This window comes from Dendrobates tinctorius, unplaced genomic scaffold (assembly GCF_039654945.1).
Source record: "Dendrobates tinctorius isolate UK_male_01 unplaced genomic scaffold, ASM3965494v1 ptg000075l, whole genome shotgun sequence".
NCBI lineage: Eukaryota > Metazoa > Chordata > Amphibia > Anura > Dendrobatidae > Dendrobates > Dendrobates tinctorius.
The window spans coordinates 40,085,926-40,105,403 of record NW_027361743.1 but is presented as its reverse complement, the minus strand read 5'-3'; the positions used below and the strand labels follow the sequence as shown (position 1 = coordinate 40,105,403).

At 45.0% G+C, this 19,478-nt stretch overlaps 1 protein-coding gene across 2 annotated transcripts in view; it reads right to left on the bottom strand.

The window, feature by feature from the left end:
* The window catches only part of PDS5B (PDS5 cohesin associated factor B), a 238,732-nt gene extending 219,854 nt beyond the window's left edge, over positions 1–18,878 (bottom strand). The window contains exon 1 of one of the 2 annotated variants that reach the window (XM_073583194.1): positions 18,572–18,878. The gene's annotated coding sequence lies outside the window, so the exon portion shown is untranslated. The remainder of the gene's footprint in view (positions 1–18,571) is intronic. The other variant, XM_073583193.1, reaches the window with a different exon arrangement.
* Positions 18,879–19,478: the final 600 nt, after the last annotated feature.

Genomic DNA, 19,478 nt, shown 5'->3' with positions numbered 1-19,478 from the left:
CTATGTGCCCACTATTATAACATTTTGGATCACCTTTTAATGCTTTCCATAGATGAAAGTGAATCTGCCAGCAGGATTGTCTTGTAGTTGTTGTTTAATCTTTATTTACAGTTTTGAGTTACGGTAATAAGATTATCATGCTCTGGGCAGTCTGTGGGCAGGGTCTTTATGTGGTGGTCTGCTTAGGTATTCATACTCATGACAGGTCGTTGATCCCTCAATGGCCTGCCCCCTATTTTACATACTGAATGTTAAATGTATTGAAAAGAAAAAAAATCACCTGTCATAAACCATACAGATGGATAGCTAAGCAGAGCACCACATGAAGACCCCCACACACACAGGCCCGCCCTGACGCACGAGAATCTCATTAACTGAAAATAAAGATTAAACAACAACCACAAGACGGATTTCATCAACCAAGGTATCATTTCAACGGCGCCAACCTGACAGTGTCTGTAGGTTACTCAGCATAATCCTGTTGACAGGTTCCCTTTAAGAATACACATCTTTTATTTATTATAATAGAGACATTTATTCCATGGCGCTTTAGATGTGAAAAGGGTTACACATAACAAAATAGAAGTACAATAATCTTGAAAAAAAAGGAGTCACCGACTGGTACGGGAGGAGAGGAATCTGTCTTTGAGGGCTCATAATATAAAAGCATCATTGTGATAATTAAAACCTATAGGACAGGCATTAAAAATATCCTCAACACAGAAACCACAGACATATTGATCAGTGATGGGTCATCATAGGAATAAACCATTATGACAACCAGGGCTGTGGAGTCGGTAAGCCAAACTTTCGACTCCGACTCCTCAATTTCCCTTACACCGACTCCACCTCCCACATATATTGCTTATATTTAAGTGAAAAATGTATTGTAGTACAATGTGAACATCAGACATTTAATCATTTTTATGATACAATAATCAAGATATTTAGATAGAACATAATATATATTTATTGGAATACAACTTTAGAACACAAAAAAACTAAAATTGAAAATATGTAATACACTATGTAATATCGAATATATATATATATATATATATATATATACATACACACACTCACTGGCCACTTTATTAGGTACACCATGCTAGTAACGGGTTGGACCCCCTTTTGCCTTCAGAACTGCCTCAATTCTTCGTGGCAGAGATTCAACAAGGTGCTGGAAGCATTCCTCAGAGATTTTGGACCATATTGACATGATGGCATCACACAGTTGGCGCAGATTTGTCGGCTGCACATCCCTGATGCGAATCTCCCGTTCCACCACATCCCAAAGATGCTCTATTGGATTGAGATCTGGTGACTGAGGAGGCCATTTGAGTACAGTGAACTCATTGTCATGTTCAAGAAACCAATCTGAGATGATTCGAGCTTTATGACATGGCGCATTATCCTGCTGAAAGTAGCCATCAGATGTTGGGTACATTGTGGTCATAAAGGGATGGACATGGTCAGCAACAATACTCAGGTAGGCTGTGGCGTTGCAACGATGCTCAATTGGTACCAAGGGGCCCAAAGAGTGCCAAGAAAAAATTCCCCACACCATGACACCACCACCACCAGCCTGAACCGTTGATACAAGGCAGGATGGATCCATGCTTTCATGTTGTTTACGCCAAATTCTGACCCTACCATCTGAATGTCGCAGCAGAAATCGAGACTCATCAGACCAGGCAACGTTTTTCCAATCTTCTACTGTCCAATTTCGATGAGCTTGTGCAAATTGTAGCCTCAGTTTCCTGTTCTTAGCTGAGAGGAGTGGTACCCAGTGTGGTCTTCTGCTGCTGTAGCCCATCTGCCTCAAAGTTCGACGCACTGTGCGTTCAGAGATGCTCTTCTGCCTACCTTGGTTGTAACGGGTGGCAATTTGAGTCACTGTTGCCTTTCTATCAGCTCGAACCAGTCTGCCCATTCTCCTCTGACCTCTGGCATCAACAAGGCATTTCCGGCCACAGAACTGCCGCTCACTGGATTTTTTTTCTTTTTCGGACCATTCTCTGTAAACCCTAGAGATGGTTGTGCGTGAAAATACCAGTAGATCAGCAGTTTCTGAAATACTCAGACCAGCCCTTCTGGCACCAACAATCATGCCACGTTCAAAGGCACTCAAATCACCTTTCTTCCCCATACTGATGCTCGGTTTGAACTGCAGGAGATTGTCTTGACCATGTCTACATGCCTAAATGCACTGAGTTGCCGCCATGTGATTGGCTGATTAGAAATTAAGTCTTAACACACAGTTGGACAGGTGTACCTAATAAAGTGGCCAGTGAGTGTATATATATATATATATATATATATATATATATATATATATATATATATATATACACACACACACACACATACATACACACACACTAATAAACTATGTAAGGGACAAAACAGTTTTCAACAAAAACATACTAAATAACATTTGTGCAGTCAAATTCAAGTTCAAGGAAGCTTTATTGGCAGGACTAAATACACATTAGTTTTGCCAAAGCAAGTGTACAAAAGGGAATAGGGATAGGGACTGTAGGGATGTTGGGTAGGGGCTGTAGGAAAGGTGGATGGGGGCAGATCCAGGATGGGGCTATAGAAGTCCATGGCATAGGGAAGGTGAATGGAGGGCATGGGGCAGATCCAGGGTGGGGGCCATAGAAGTTCATGGCATATCATAGTTCTCTTTCTCACAGTCTATGGCATGCGCTCACATCTCCTCTGCTCTCTCTTCTTCCCCCAGCAGGATATATGTTTTCTCTTCCTCCTTCATGGTGATGAAATCCGGGAAGAGATGTGAGAGTCTCCTGAAGTGAGTGTCCCTCACTGCTGAGTATTTGGGGCAGTGTAGCAGGAAGTGGGTCTCATCATCCAGGGCCTCCTGGTCACAGTGTAAGCACAGTCTTTCCTCCCTGGGCTTGTAGCTCTGCCTGTGTCGGCCGGATTCGATGGCCAGACTGTGGGCACTGAGTCTATATCGGCTCAGGATCCTGTCTATGAATTTGTACTAAGAATTATCAATTGCCTCCATGAGATCCTCCTTCATAAATGACCTCAAATATGACCTAATAAGTTTAAGGCCAGAGAACGACCTCCCTACACTAACTTGGGTTGGAGGCAAAGCCGTAACCACATGGGCAGCATCTCTAACAATTTCCAGGTATAAGGGAATTGCCTCATGCACAGTCAGTTTTGATAAACGGTTGAATTTTTCTTTTTCTTAGAGAGCAAGTGAAATATTTTGCTGAAATATGGTCAATCTGCTTGCTATAGGAGACAAAGTGAAAACTTTTTCCTAGCGGCAACGCTTTGCCTGCTCAAGGTCATCCAAATACTTGTCAAAGTCAAACTCCTCATCTGATGAGGATGAAGATATGGCAGCAGTAGCACTGTCAGGACCCAAGTCCTCTTGCGCCTAGCAGTCCACCTGTAGGCCACTCATCCTAACTGCTACCTCAGTCAGAGCTGCTTTTCCTTTAGTAAGCCATTGATCATCAAGCATTATACGATGACTTGGGTTTCACATAAACAGCTGCCAGAAAAATTTTATTTTCCAATAGCTGTGTCTCTCTCCGTTTCATTGAAGCAGAAATGTCATCTGCGATTAAACCACCTCTTTGGGACAAGCAAAATAGCAAGTTCTTCCCCTCCCTTATGAAAATGCCGGAAGTTAAATCCTCAGCTTGTAATTTTTTAGTCACCAGTAAATGGGTGATTAAGCAATTCCTTCAATTCAGCCACCTGTGTCCATTGACCTTCATTTAGGGTTAGGCCTGTTTCACACTTCCGTTTTTTCAAATCCGTCAAAATCCGTTGTTTTCCGTAAAAAAAACGGATCCGCCATTTTTTGCAGGATCCGTTTTTTTTGTCCCATAGACTTCCATTACGGTTACCGCGGATCCGTCAAAAAAACGGATCCGTTTTTAAAAAAACGGATCCGTTTGCATCAGTTTCCGTCAAAAAAACGGAAACGGATCCGTTTGGCGGACACAAAAACGGAAGTGTGAAACAGGCCTTACCTGAGGGTTCGCCATATCTATAAGAAACTGTTTTAGTTCAAGCAATCGCTCTATCACTAAATAAGTGCTGCCCCACCGAGTGGCTTGATCGACAATTGCCCCTTTCCCAGCACGTCTCTTCAAGATGGAATCAATTTTAGGAGTTCTGGCAGCAATAAACAATTTCCTCACTTTTCCAATCAGATTTCCAGCATGTCCCTCTTGCAGACTCTCTTATTGCCAGCTGCAGTGTGTGCACAACACAGCGCATGTGATGAATAGGAAAGTGTTTTGAAGCAGCTTCAACAAGATCATCTATTTCTAAAATATAATTTTGCTGTTCTTCTGTTGTAATATCTGTCTGTTCCTCCGTTACTTGAACAGCACTGTGGCCTTTCATTTCATACTGAATCCTAAATTTTCTTCTAGCTGTTGTTCATTACTCTCATTCATCAGTGTAATTGTACTTATGTTTGAAGCATTGTCTGTTACAATAGCAAGAACCTGTTCTTTTTTGAGTTCGTAATCTTGCAGGACTTTTTCCCCTAAGGCCTGGAGAAACTGGCGGCTGTGATGAGCCTTAGCATCTTTTACTGCCAATATCTTGGTAACAATTTCTTTGTTGTCACAAACATATCGAACATTGATGGCAAAATAGTTCACTCTGTGACGTGTGCAGGCATCCATTTTAAGAAACATGAAGCGTCTTTTGAGAGTTTTTTTAAGATCTTCCTTTTGTTTAAGGGCTTCTTCAATCACTAATTTTCTAATACTTTCTCTTTCCAGAGAAACACAGATGGATGGAGCAGATTTCTAATCTGCTTTTGCTATTGAAATTATCTATGAGCTCAAAAACCTTTCAGGTGATGCGTTTTTTTTAAAAAGCTGATCTGCTTTTGCAGCTGAAAACCGTATCCTCAAAAAAACGCAGGAAAAACGCTGTGTGTGAATGTAGCCTTAGATCAGGAATAGAACAGTCATTTATAGGACATTTCATAACTTTCCCAAATTCCTATGAAAAAATATTCAGCACATTCTGCACTGAACTACTGTACCCAATTTATTATATATTTTAGGTCCATTTTATACCGACTCCGACTCCACAGCCCTGACAACGTCCAGCTATTATTTAGGACCCTCACAAACTATAAACATACAACCCATCACAACTTCTCTGTACAGATATAAATGAGGCTCCACTGACTTTATTTGCATATTCGTATTCCCCAGGGAGCAATGCACCTAGGATTTCACTGATAGAACACCTTTGCCGGCTGCCGCAGTGTTTTCTTTGACTGGTCTCCCTGAGGTCAGTGATTGTTTCGTGCTGTACAGCTATAAGACATATCTCATCCTTAAAATTACTTCTGGGATGGTGGCTGGCTCTGTAATTTTAAGCAAAAAGGGGCATCCATAGTGTGCCAACCCTGCACAGTGTGTGGCATATTAGGGGCAGCTAACGTCACGTGCCTACATTATACACCCATATATACAGCCTACACATATGCATAAATGGCCAGTCCTTGGAAATAAAGATCAGACACATATGCATATATAGGTAAGAAAGAAACACCCAGGGGTTTATATTGGAGCAAGTGTGCACAACTCAGAACACTAACTTAGATAACAAAGAAAATAAGAGTATACGTGCCATAAAAAGTAGATTTGAATAGATATAATAGATTAAAAGAATTTTACTTAAACAATCACAAATGCCAAATGTAAGGCTATGTGCCCACGTAGTGTTTTTTAAACGCTCAGGAAACAGGTTCTCCTTCCCAGAAAACGCGTGTTTTTTTCCCCTACACGTTTATGCCGCGATTTTTGCGCGGTTTTTGCTTAAAAAATGCGCGTTTTTGATGTGTTTTTTCCGCGCTTCTTTTAGACTATAGGAAATAGCCAAAAACGCGGACCTAAGCAGAAATTAATGAACATGCTGCGTTTTTTACCGCTAAGCGTTTCCTTAGGCCTCTTTCACACTTCCGTTTTTTACAATCAGTCACAATCCGCCAGGTTTTGAAAAAAAACGGATCCTCAATTTTTTTTGAGGATCCGTTTTTTTTCCCATTGACTTGCATTAATGGCGGATTGTGACGGATTGCTGTCCGTTGCATCCGTTTTTTGTGAGGATCCGCCAAAAGTTGCTGTCCGTCACCATCCTCAAAGATTTCAAAACGGAGCTTGTAACGTTTTTTTCTCTGGCGGATCCTGCAGACCTTTAACCCGAATTTCTTTCTGGGTGCCGGACAAAACAAGAAAAAAAATTCTCTCTCTCTCGCCAGCGATTCCTTTAAATTTCTTCATTTTCAGGATCCGTCTGAAAACGGATCCTGTGCCATCCGTTCACATCAGTTGAGAACGGATCCGCTTGTCCGCCTTTTTGGCGGATTATAACTGATGCAAAAAACTGAAGTGTGAAAGAGGCCTTAGCGGTAAAAAACACATCCATTGGCACAAAAAGGCCAAAATGCATTTAAATAAATGGGATGCTTCTTTTAAGCGTTTTTGATGCAGTTTGACCCCGAAAAACGCATCAAGAACGCTTAAAAAAACGCTACGTGGGCACACAGCCTAAAGGATGAGAAACACTACATATTAAACAAACTTGCAGTTACCATAAATAAAACTTGTGTGCAAAGTGGATACAGGGAGGACCTGTGCCACTATCGGCTAAAGTGCATCAAATTTAAGGTGCTGCTTAAAGCGCGCATGTATGAAATGTAAGGAAAAGAGAGAGTATACACTTACATTGGTAGCCCAGTTGTAGTGGAGGTGTTCCCGCCACCCCAACGCATGTTTTGTGTGGTCACTTCCTCAGGCATGTGTATATATAATGCCAGCCGACCAAAAGGGTGATCCCTCGGTGTAAGGTAAGTGGAGTAGATGCTCACCAGGTGTGGGTAAGCAAACAGCATGGCTCTACTTTGGCACATGCACGCTGTGAATACTGGCGTCTAGGCGAGCGGTCCACTTGAACGCCTGCGCTGTCATCATGACGCCGTGTCAGTGCTTGCAGTCCACAGGACCGCAAGCCGAGACACACACTGCACAGCGCTGTATTCACAGCGTGCATGTGCTAAAGTAGAGCCATGCTGTTTGCTTCCCCACACCTGGTAAGCATCTACTCCACTTACCTTACACTAAGGGCTCTCCCTATTGGTCAGCTGGCATTATACACACACACTTAACCCCTCTCCCCAACACACACCTCCTGAGGAAGTGACCACACAAAACGTGCATTGGGGCAGAAGGAACACCTCCACTACAACTGGGCTACCATTGTAAGGGTATACTCTCTCTTTTCCTTACATTTCTTACATGCGCACTTTAACCCCTTACACGATCGCGGTGTACCGGGGGTTAAAGGGAAGCATCAGCAGGGAGGGGGCTCCCTCCATGCTTCCTGAGCCCCCCACGGCAGCGCAATGTGCAGTGCTGCTGCGGGGGGCTCTTTCCCTACAGGTCCCCGGATCCAAGATGGCGACGGGGACCTTCGGGGGCCTGTAGGGAGCGGACTTCCTCACTGCCTGCAAAGCGCAGGCATGAGGAAGTCTGCGTCTATGCCTGTGACAGATCGCTGATCTGTCACAGTATTCTGTGATGTGACAGATCAGCGATCTGTCAAAGGACAGTGATGTCCCACCTGGGACAATGTAATAAAGTTAAAAAAAAAGTGTAAAAATAATTTTTTAAAAATCGCTAAATAAATTAGTAAAAAAAAAATATTCCCCTATAAAATCATTTTTTGAAAATAAAAAAAAAAACAATAAAAGTACACATATTTGGTATCGCTGCGTCCGTAACGACCCGCCCTATAAAACTGTCTCATTAGTTAACCCCTTTAGCAAACCCCTTAAAAAATAAAAATAAAAAACTAAGCAAGAAATGATTTATTATCATACCGCCGAACAAAAAGTACAATAACTCGCGATCAAAAAAACGCTTTTAAATATCCATGGTACCGCTGAAAATGTCAGCTTGTCCCGCAAAAAACGAGCCGCTATACAGCGTCATCCGCAAAAAAATAAAGTTATAGCTCGCAGAATAAAGCGATGCAAAAATAAGCCGGATTACTTACCGGTAATGCTCTTTTAATGAATCCACGACAGCACCCACTGGAGGTATCGGATCCGCCCATTTGGAACAGGAAACCCTACAGGAAAGATAAAAGGGGCGGTCCGCCTTTCCTCCTCAGTTTTACGTTTCAGAGTACCAGAAGGACCGCCAAGGATTAGGCAATGTTCTCTTATTTTAACATCTTTCTTATCCATTATTTGGTTAATATACTTTAACTATTGATATCTTTAGGGGGGGAAGTGAGCGGGTGCTGTCGTGGACTCATTAAAAGAGCATTACCGGTAAGTAATCCAGCTTTTTACTCTTCGCCACGACAGCACCCACTGGAGAGATTCCAGAGACCATCACCTGGGTGGGACCACCGTGTCAAGGATAGTCCTGCCAAAGCTTAAGTCAGAGGTGGATGAAAGATCAAGTCTGTAGTGCTTATAGAAGGTAGAAGGGGATGACCAAACTGCCGCCTTACATATAGTTTCAATCGGAACATCTCCCTTTTCCACCCAAGAGGTTGCCATTGCCCTGGTGGAATGCGCCCTGATGTTCCCTGGAGGATCTTCGTTTTTTGCGGAGTAGGCTAAACGAATGGCCTCCCTGATCCACCGGGAAATGGTGCTCTTCGTGACTCCATACCCCTTCTTACAGCCCTGAAATGAAACAAATAGGGCCCTGCTCTGCCTCCAACTGTTGGACCTCTCAATACATTTTAGGACAGTTCTTTTGACGTCCAGAGTATGGAACTTCTGCTCTTCCGGAGTAGAGGGATTTTTATAGAAGGTTGGGAGGAGTATCTCCTGAGATCTATGGTATTTTGTTGCCACTTTTGGCAGGTAGGCAGGGTCTGGTTTTAATACTAATCTGTCTTGGTATTCTTGGAAAAAAGGTGGATCTATTGACAAGGCATGAATATCACCCACTCTTCTAGCTGAGGTCAGTGATACTAAAAGGGCCATTTTAAGTGCTAAGTATTTGAAGGGTATTGTGTCGATCGGCTCAAAGGGGTCTACCGTTAGGGCGTCTAAGACCAGATTTAGATCCCATGTAGGGACGGAGGGTATGTGGATTGGAGCTATTCGTTCACATGCTGTAATAAAACGAGTTATCCACTTGTTGCCTGCTATATTATGGCCATATAGTGCTCCTAATGCCGATATTTGTACTCTCAGTGTATTTACTGCTAAGCCTAAGTCTTTCCCCTTCTGCAGAAATTCCAAGATTGGGATTATCGGAACTTCTGTTGTATGAGGTACTGTATGGAATTGAAGAAATTTTTTCCATGTTCTAGTGTAAATTTGGGTTGTGGACTGTTTTCTACTTTGTAGTAGTGTAGTAATTAAGGACTCCGAGAATCCTCTTGTCCTCAATAACTGCCTCTCAAATTCCACGCCGTCAAGTGCAAGCTGAGCACTTGAGGGTGGAAAAAGGGGCCTTGGGAGAGTAGATTGGCAGTCGGAAGGACCCAAGGATCTGTTATCGACATAATCTGCAGCCACGAAAACCACGGTCTTTTTGGCCAGAACGGTGCTATTAAGATTATTCTCGCTTTGTCGTCTCTGATCTTCCGAATTACTTGAGGTAGGAGGATCAATGGAGGGAACGCATACGCTAGGTTGAAATTCCATGGAACTAGAAAGGCGTCCAGTATGTTTGGGTGATCTGACGGAGATAGGGAGGCAAAAGTTTTTATCTGCCTGTTCTCTCTTGTGGCGAAAAGATCCACCTCGGGTTGTCCCCATGCGGCTACTATGTCCCTGAAGACCTTCCGATTGAGGCACCACTCTCCTTGTCGTAGAGTGTGACGGCTTAGGAAGTCTGCCTTTTGATTGCTCTCGCCTCTTATATGAAGGGCCGAGAGGGACAAAAAAAAGTTTTCTGCTAAGTTTAAAATTCTTGCCGCTGAAGACATCAGAGTCTCTGATCGAGTTCCTCCTTGTCTGTTTATATATGCCACTGTGGTGGTATTGTCCGACAGGATCCTTACATGCTTCTGTTGGAGCTGCGGAAGGAAGTTGTATAGAGCATAGAACACTGCAGTCAGTTCTTTTAAATTAGATGAGTAATCACATTCCTCTTTACTCCACCTTCCCTGATAAAACCCATTCTCCATGTGGGCTCCCCAGCCCTGGGGACTGGCATCGGTGGTTACGATACAGGATGGAACTATAACCCATGGAACTCCTGAACATAAATGATCATCGTCTAACCACCACTCTAGGGAAGTCAAGACTTCTTGTGACAGGGTTATTTTGTTCTGTAAATGACCACTATGTCGCTTATCCTCCTGGAGGATCTGGTGTTGTAGCGTACGGACATGGTACTGGGCCCACCGGACTGCCGGGGTGCAAGAATTTAGTGATCCTAATAGTGACATTGCTCCTCTTAAGGATACACGTGGTTTATCTATAGCTGCTTGTATTTTTTGTTTTGTGAGGATGATTTTTACCTGGGGTAGTAGACATCTCTGGGTCAAGGAATCTAGTTGAAATCCTAGAAATGTCTGGAGAGATTGCGGATCGAGTCTGGACTTTTGGATATTGATGATCCAGCCAAGGCTCTGAAAAGAGGAGATTGCGTCAGTCACGCGTTCAGTACATTGTTTGACTGAATTCCCAATTACTAGGAAGTCGTCTAGATATGGCACAATTAGTGTGTCCTTTTGGCGAAGGTAGGCCATCACTTCTGCCATCACCTTGGTAAATATTCTTGGTGCCGTGGAAAGCCCGAAGGGCATTGCCGCGTATTGGAAATGATGAATCCTTCCCTCGACTTCCACTGCGACTCTTAGGTATTTCTGGAATCTGTTGTGTATAGGGAGATGATAATAAGCATCTTTTAAATAAATCCCTGCCATTACGCAATTTGGGAAAAGAAGCTTTATAGTGGATCTAATTGATTCCATTTTGAACTTATAATTTTTTATAAATGAATTTAGCTTCTTTAAATTAATAATGGTTCTAAATGTACCGTCTGGTTTAGACACCAAAAACAGGGGAGAGTAAAAGCCTCTACCCTGTTGTTCCTCAGGGACATCAACTAAAACTTTTTTAGCTAGCAGGACTCGAATCTCGTCTTCGAGAGCCTTTTGCTGAAGTGAGGAATTAAGGCGAGTTATAACAAAGAACTCATAGGGGATCCGAAGGAATTCAATCTTTATTCCTTCCTTGATTATATTCAAAATCCATGGGTTTAAGGTAATCTGTTCCCACTTGGTAAAAAAAAATTTTAATCTACCCCCAACTGGTGGGTCTAAACTTTTAATTTTTTTCTCTCCTATATGTTGGCCCTCTGAAGATGGTACCCTTCTGCTTTTCGTCTTTCGTGGCCCATCTCGTTCTGTCCGATTGCCTTCTTCTCCCGAATGGCCATCTTTTAAAGGTTTTCCTATAAAACGGAATGGGAGAATCACTGAAGGCCTTTTTCCTTTCTTTTGCCTTGGCGAGAATTTCGTCTAAGGCTTTTCCGAAGAGGAACTCACCCTCGCATGGGGTTGCACTAATTTTGGATTTTGACTGTGCATCCCCTTTCCAGCTCTTTATCCACAGCGCGCGTCTGGCGTTATTCACCAGGGCTGCCGACCTTGCTGCCAGTCTTAGGGTGTCCGCTGAAGCGTCTGCCATAAAGGCAGCTGCCCCTCTTATCAACGGGATGGCTGCACGCAGTTTCTCCCTTGACACTCTTTGCTCAATCTGCTGGTCTAATTGATCTAGCCACACCAGCATTGACCTAGCAGTACATGTGCTGGCTATTGCGGGTTTAAATACCCCGGTGGTGGATTCCCAGGACCTTTTGAGCGAAGATTCAGCCTTTCGGTCCAATGGGTCTGCTAACAACCCTGCGTCCTCGACCGGGATCGAGGTTTGTTTGGAAGTGGAGGATATGACAGCGTCCACCTTTGGTATTTTAGTCCATTTTAATAGATCTTCATCAGTGAACGGATACTTCCGTTTTGAAGCGGATGGGAGAAAACTCCTCTGGTCGTGTTTTTCCCACTCTCTTTTGATGAGATTTTTAATTGCCGGTATCACTGGAAATGATCTCTTCTTTTTCTCTGCCAATCCCGCAAACAATGTCCTGCGCGGTCTGGGCTCCCCTTTCCTCTTCACCCCATAGTATTTCTAACCGCTTTTACCAGGTTATCTACGCTGTCCAGTGGAAAACATGCGAGTCCTTCCACCTCCGAGGATGATGATGAGGACGTGGATGCGGAGCCTGAGATTAACTCCTGTTCTTCCTCTGACTCTGAACTAACAATGACCTGTTTTCTATGACTGGACTCTGCGGGAGTGCTGGCGCGGTTGATGGCTTGTATTTCCTCCCTAATTATGGCTCGGATATCCTTAGAAGATATCGTCGACCCCTGCCTGGTCTCTTTAATGCATTGTTTGCAGAGTTTTTTGGGGTAGGAGTCAGGGAGAGGCTCTGAACATAATGCGCATTCTTTATGTTTTGTTTTTCCTTTTTTCTTTGACTGAAGTAGGAGGTCAAAGGTAAAGAGAGGGGGGAGGGGGGGGGAGGAGAGGAGGTTAGCTTAATAGGTAGAGCATCTGCTTTGCACACTCACCCAGTGAAGCTTAATACCGGTTCGGATGGCTGAGACGGTTTGGATCGGGTTTCTGCTGCCTCGCTCCTGCGGGCAGTCTCTGTCCTGGCGCTGCGGTCCCTGGTGGAGTTGCCCCCAGCTGAATCCCCTGCTGGGGTCTGCGACTCTGCGGGGGACGACATGTTCCAACGTTGCAGCGCTGTTTTATCTGTACACTTATCGTACCCCCGGAAGTCGCCCTGTCACAGGGCGCATGCACCGCGTCATCGCCATCTTACCCCGGAAGTTCAACCATTACTTCCGGGGTATAGGAGCGTCGGGCGCCGGCCTGCTCCCGCGCCACCGCTATTGACACGCGCGGCTCGCGCGCTCATGGCCTCACCATCCACGTTATACCCCCACCGATGGGGGGGGGGGAACCCCCGGATGCCAGACCGGCCCCGCTCCCTGGTAAGACCGGGCGGCCCTCCCCGGACCCGGCCATTACCACTATGCCACCAGACGAGGGGGGAGCCGTCAAACGGAGTCTCCCCCGACGCTGCTTCCGGACCGCAGCCCCTGCCGTTCCCGAAGAGACCGCACAGGCGGATGCATGGCCCAGGTAAGATCCTGCAGGATCCTGCTCCATTTGGAACAGGAAACCAAAACTGAGGAGGAAAGGCGGACCGCCCCTTTTATCTTTCCTGTAGGGTTTCCTGTTCCAAATGGGCGGATCCGATACCTCCAGTGGGTGCTGTCGTGGCGAAGAGTAAAAATTATTTTTTATATAAAATTGTTTTCATTGCATCAAAGCGCCAAAACACAAAAAAAACCTAAATGAGGTATCGCTGTAACCGTACTGACCCGAAGAATAGCTGTCTACAAATATCTAAAGGGCTGTGACATTGTAGAAGGATCAACTTTATTCTCATTTGCACAAGGAAAGACTAGAAGCAATGGGATGAAACTGAATGGGAGGAGACACAGATTAGATAAAACTTTTTGACAGTTAGAGTGATCAATGAGTGAAACAAGCTGCCACGAGAAGTGGTGAGTTCTCCTTCAATGGAAGTCTTCAAACAGAGGCTGGACAGACATCTGACTGGGATGATTTAGCGAATCCTGCTTTGAGCAGGGGGTTGGACCAGATGGCCCAGGAGGTCCCTTCCAACTCTACGATTCTATGATTCTAATAAAACCGCTTTATCAATTTTACCGCACGCGGAATGGTGTAAACGCACCCCCCAAAAGAAATTCATGAAACGCTGGTTTTTGTTCATTCTGCATCCCAAAAATCGGAATAAAAAGCGATCAAAAAATGTCACGTGCCCGAAAATGGTACTAAAAACGTCAACTCGTCCCGCAAAGAATAAGACCTCACATGACTCGGTGGGTCAAAATACGGAAAAATTATAGCTCTCAATATGTGGTGATGCAAAAACTATTTTTACAATAAAAAGCGTCTTTTAGCGTGTGACAGCTGCCAAACATAAAAACCGCCATAATAGTAAATCAAACCCCCCGTTATCACCCCCTTAGTTAGGGAAAATAATAAAACTAAAAGAAAATGTATTTATTTCCATTTTCCCATTAGGGTTAGGGCTAGGGTTAGGGCTGAGATTAGGGTTAGGGGTGGAGTTAGAATTGGGGGTTTCCACTGTTTGGGCACATCAGTTGCTCTCCAAATGCAACATGGCGTATGATCTCAATTCCAGCTAATTCTGCGTTGAAAAAGTCAAATGGTGCTCCTTCCCTTCCAAGCTCTGCCATGCGCCTAAACAGTGTTTTACCCCCACATATAGGGTATCAGCATACTCAGGACAAATTGCAAAACAACTTTTGGGGTCCAATTTCCCTTACCCTTAGGAAAATATAACATTGGGGGCAAAAATATCATTTTTGTGGAAAAAAAATGATTTTTTTATTTTCACACCCAGGCGTTATAAACTTCTGTGAAGTACTTGAGGGTTCAAAGTGCTCACCACACATCTAGATAAGTTCCGTGGGGGGTCTAGTTTCCAAAATGGGGTCACTTGTGGGGAGTTTCAATAGCTTAGGTACATCAGGGGCTCTCCAAACGCACATGACACCTGCAGACCATTCCATCAAAGTCTGCATTCCAAAACGTCACTACTTCCCTTCCGAGCCCCGACGTGTGTCCATACAGTAGTTTTCTCCCACATATGGGGTGTCAGCGTACTCAGGACAAATTGGACAACAACTTTTGGGGTCCAATTTCTCCTGTTACCCTTGGGAAAATAAAAAATTGGAGACTAATTGATCATGTTTGTGGAAAAAACACGATTTTTTTTATTTTCATGCCCGCCATTTTCTACCTGATCACTTTGTTTCAACTATCTCTTGTATTTATGTGTACTTTGTAACATGGTTATACTTATTTCTATTGAAAAGTGTTTAATTGAATAACATGACTTAAAACTCTGGACTGTGCTTGCTCCATAGTTTATCTAATTTTTATATTGTTGCATCTTGGAGTGTCCTATTCTAATGCTCTGCGGCCTGTCCTCATGGCAGTCCACTAATGGCTCCTCATGTGGTCTTTATCAGACAGCCCACACCAGTAGGATCATATCTGTATTTTATATATACTGTCCACGCATAGCTATATACAGCCAGTCCATACCCATAGGAATTATATAGGTAATGACTGGCTGGAAATAGACATGTGTGGACATAATATGATCATATCTATGATTTACATATTAGGTATATGCAGTCACACCCCAGAATACACAGCCGGTCCTCAGCTATATACAGTCACACCGCAGAATACACAGCCGGTCCTCAGCTATATACAGTCACGTCACAGTATACACAGCCGGTCCTCAGCTATATACAGTCGGTCCTCAGCTATATTCAGTCACACCCCAGAATACACAGCCGGTCCTCAGCTATATACAGTCACACCACAGTATACACAGTGGTTCCTCACCTATATACAGTCACACCACAGTATACAGTCGTTCCTCATCTACATACAGCCACACGTATACACAGTCGGTCCTCATCTACATACAGCCACACGTATACACAGTCGGTCCTCATCTACATACAGTCATACACAGGTACACACAGCCGGTCCTCAGCTATATACAGTAATACACAGCCGGTCCTCAGCTATATACAGTAATACACAGGCATACACAGTCGGTCCTCAGCTATATACAGTCACACACAGGTATACACAGCCAGTCCTCACCTATATACAGTCACACACGTATACACAGCCAGTCCTCACCTATATAGTCACACACGTATACACAGCCAGTCCTCAGCTACATACAGTCACACACAGTTATACACAGCCAGTCCTCAGCTATACACAGCCACACACAGGTATACACAGATGCCCTCACCTATATACCGTCACACACAGATATACACAGCCAGTCCTCAGCTACATACAGTCACACACAGGAATACACAGCCAGTCCTCAGCTACATACAGTCACACACAGTTATACACAGCCACACACAGGTATACACAGCCATCCTCACCTATATAATCATACATAGGTATACACAGCCATCCTCACCTATATACAGTCACACACATATACACAGCCAGTCCTCAGCTATATACAGTCACACACAGGTATACACTGCTGGTCTTCACCTACAGTCACACACGAGTATATACAGCAGGGGTCCCCAACCTGTAGCTCAGGAGCCACATGTGGCTGCGCGGTCCCATGAATTGTGGATCGCGGCTGTCTGCCAGCTTGGTGCATTAGCTCCAGTTCTAGTAAACAGGTATGAAGATGATGAATTTTGTGAGTAGACCTGCACAGAAGAGCAGATCTGGATGCACATTCACTGGTCTTAAAGGTTTCGATTTGATTTAAGTATGGTACGCTGAAGACAGGAAGACACTACCTGTGAGAAGTGGTGCCTGAAACTGGATCTGACAGTGTGTTGGGAGTGCTGAATGGGAGAATACTGAATGGGGGTATTGTGGGAATCACTGAATCTTGTTATATGGCTTTGGAGTGATTTTTGTGGAAAAGCTTTGGTTACCATTATACCTGTAATGGGGTGGGAGCTGGATGTGGCTCACGACCCTCTCTCAGAGCTGAATGTGGCTTGCTAGGTCAGAAAGGTTGGGGACCACTGATATACAGTCACACACAGGTATACACTGCCAGTCTTCACCTACAGTCACACATGAGTATATACAGTCACACACAGCCGTTCCTCAGCTATATACAGTCGCATACAGGTATACACAGCCTGTGCTCAGCTATATACAGCCACACACAGTAATACACAGCCGTCCTCATCTATATACAGTCATACACAGGTATACACAGCCGGTCCTCAGCTATATACAGTCAAACACAGGTATACACAGACAGTCCTCAGCTATATACAGTCATACACAGGTATGCACAGCCAGTTCTCAGCTATATACAGTGATACACAGGTGTACACGGCCAGTCCCCAACTATATAGTCACACACAGGTATACACTGATGTCTTCACCTATATACAGTCATACATAGGTTTACACAGCCGGTCATCACCTATACAGTTACACACAGGTATACACAGCCGATCCTCAGCTATATACAGTCACACACAGGTATACACAGCCGATCCTCAACTATATACAGTCACACACAGGTATACACAGCCGATCCTCAACTATATACAGTCACACAGGTATACACAGCCGATCCTCAACTATATACAGTCAAACACAGGTATACACAGCCAGTCCTCATCTATATACAGTCACACACAGGTATACACAGCCAGTCCTCAGCTATATAGTCACACACAGGTATACACAGCCGATCCTCAGCTATATACAGTCACACACGTATACACAGCCAGTCCTCATCTATATTGTCATACACAGGTATACACAGCCAGTCCTCATCTATATACAGTCATACACAGGTATACACAGCCAGTCCTCAGCTATATACAGTCACACACAGGTATACACAGCCAGTCCTCATCTATATAGTCAGACACAGGTATACACAGCCGATCCTCAACTATATACAGTCACACACAGGTATACACAACCAGTCCTCAGCTATATACAGTCATACACAGGTATACACAGCCAGTCCTCAGCTATATACAGTCATACACAAGTATACACAGCCAGTCCTCAGCTATATACAGTCACACAGGTATACACTGATGTCCTCCCCTATATACAGTCACACACAGGTACACACAACCAGTCCTCAGCTATATACAGTCATACAAAGGTATACACAGCCAGTCCTCAGCTATATACAGTCATACACAAGTATACACAGCCAGTCCTCAGCTATATACAGTCACACAGGTATACACTGATGTCCTCCCCTATATACAGTCACACACAGGTATACACTGATGTCCTCCCCTATATACAGTCACACACAGGTATACACAACCAGTCCTCAGCTATATACAGTCATACACAAGTATACACAGCCAGTCCTCAGCTATATACAGTCACACACAGGTATACACTGATGTCCTCCCCTATATACAGTCACACACAGGTATACACTGATGTCCTCCCCTATATACAGTCACACACAGGTATACACTGATGTCCTCCCCTATATACAGTCACACACAGGTATACACTGATGTCCTCCCCTATATACAGTCACACACAGGTATACACTGATGTCCTCCCCTATATACAGTCACACACGGCTATATACAGCCCCCCACCTGTAGGGATCATTCCCGCACAATGGCCGCCCTGTGTGACTGTATACTGTATATACAGTGTCCTGCCCTCCCCGCAACTTGTATGCAGACATATACCCCCTGTACAGCACATGGGGGGAGGCTGGACGCCCCCACACATCACCGTACCCCATCCCCCCGCACAGCGATCCTGTCACCCTCCCGCACTGACACAGCCCCGGTGCCGCTCTGCTTGCAGCCCCCATTCCCCACCATTTACCCCTCACACCGCAGCCCAGGCGCCGCCTCTCACCTTCACTCGCCTGCAGCCCTCAGTCTTGTACTGAAACGGCCCGCACCGACTCTTGTCCGTTCTCTCCACCGTTCGTATCACCCTTCGCCGTGGTTACGGTCCCAGAGCTTCAAAATGGCGCCAATTTGTCTGTGGCGGCTCCGATGCAAGCGGCAGCGGCGGCGACTGGAAGAGCGCGGCCTCAGTCACTGCACAAGACAGCGGCGCCACCTAGCGGCAGAGCGAGGAACCGCAGCGGCCCGCCTCTACGTGACGTCACGGGCTGTGGAGACCCAGGAGTGGGCGGAGGTTGTGCGGGACTTCCTGCTGCGCGGAGGAGCCTGGACCTTGTGTGATGTGTCCATTTACTGCCGCGACCGAGGGACGGGGAGGCCGGGGCTGTGCGAGAACACTCCGCTACCCAGGAGAGGCGGCAGAAAGCGCATGAGCTTAGCTCTTGGCCGTGTTCACACAGAAATACTTATAAGCCATAATAATGAGTGAAAAAGTATAGTAGAAACCCGTCACCACCTCTGTATGTGTCACCCTCTCCTGGCTTTAGCTTACAAATACTGAGGTAAAATGCTGATCTTGTGAACGAGGCTTTAACCCTTTAACGACTGCTGATACACCTTTTAATTGGGCTGCGACGTAAGGGTATAACCCCAACCAGACCCCGGAGAGCACGATCTGGGCTGGGTTTTTAACAGTCCTCTTGTCATGTGAAAAGTCCCATTTACGATTAATTTCTCTCTTCTCTGATAGGATCTAGCCTATCAGAGAAGAGAGAAATCGGGTCCCCCGAGTGCCTTCGCCATCCCCAGGCTGTCCTGATCCATCCTCCAGCCCTCTGCCTCATCTTCAGGGAAGGAAATGGGTGCACGAGCGGAGCACCTTCCACCTTCCGAGAGCTGCAGGTTGGTACCTG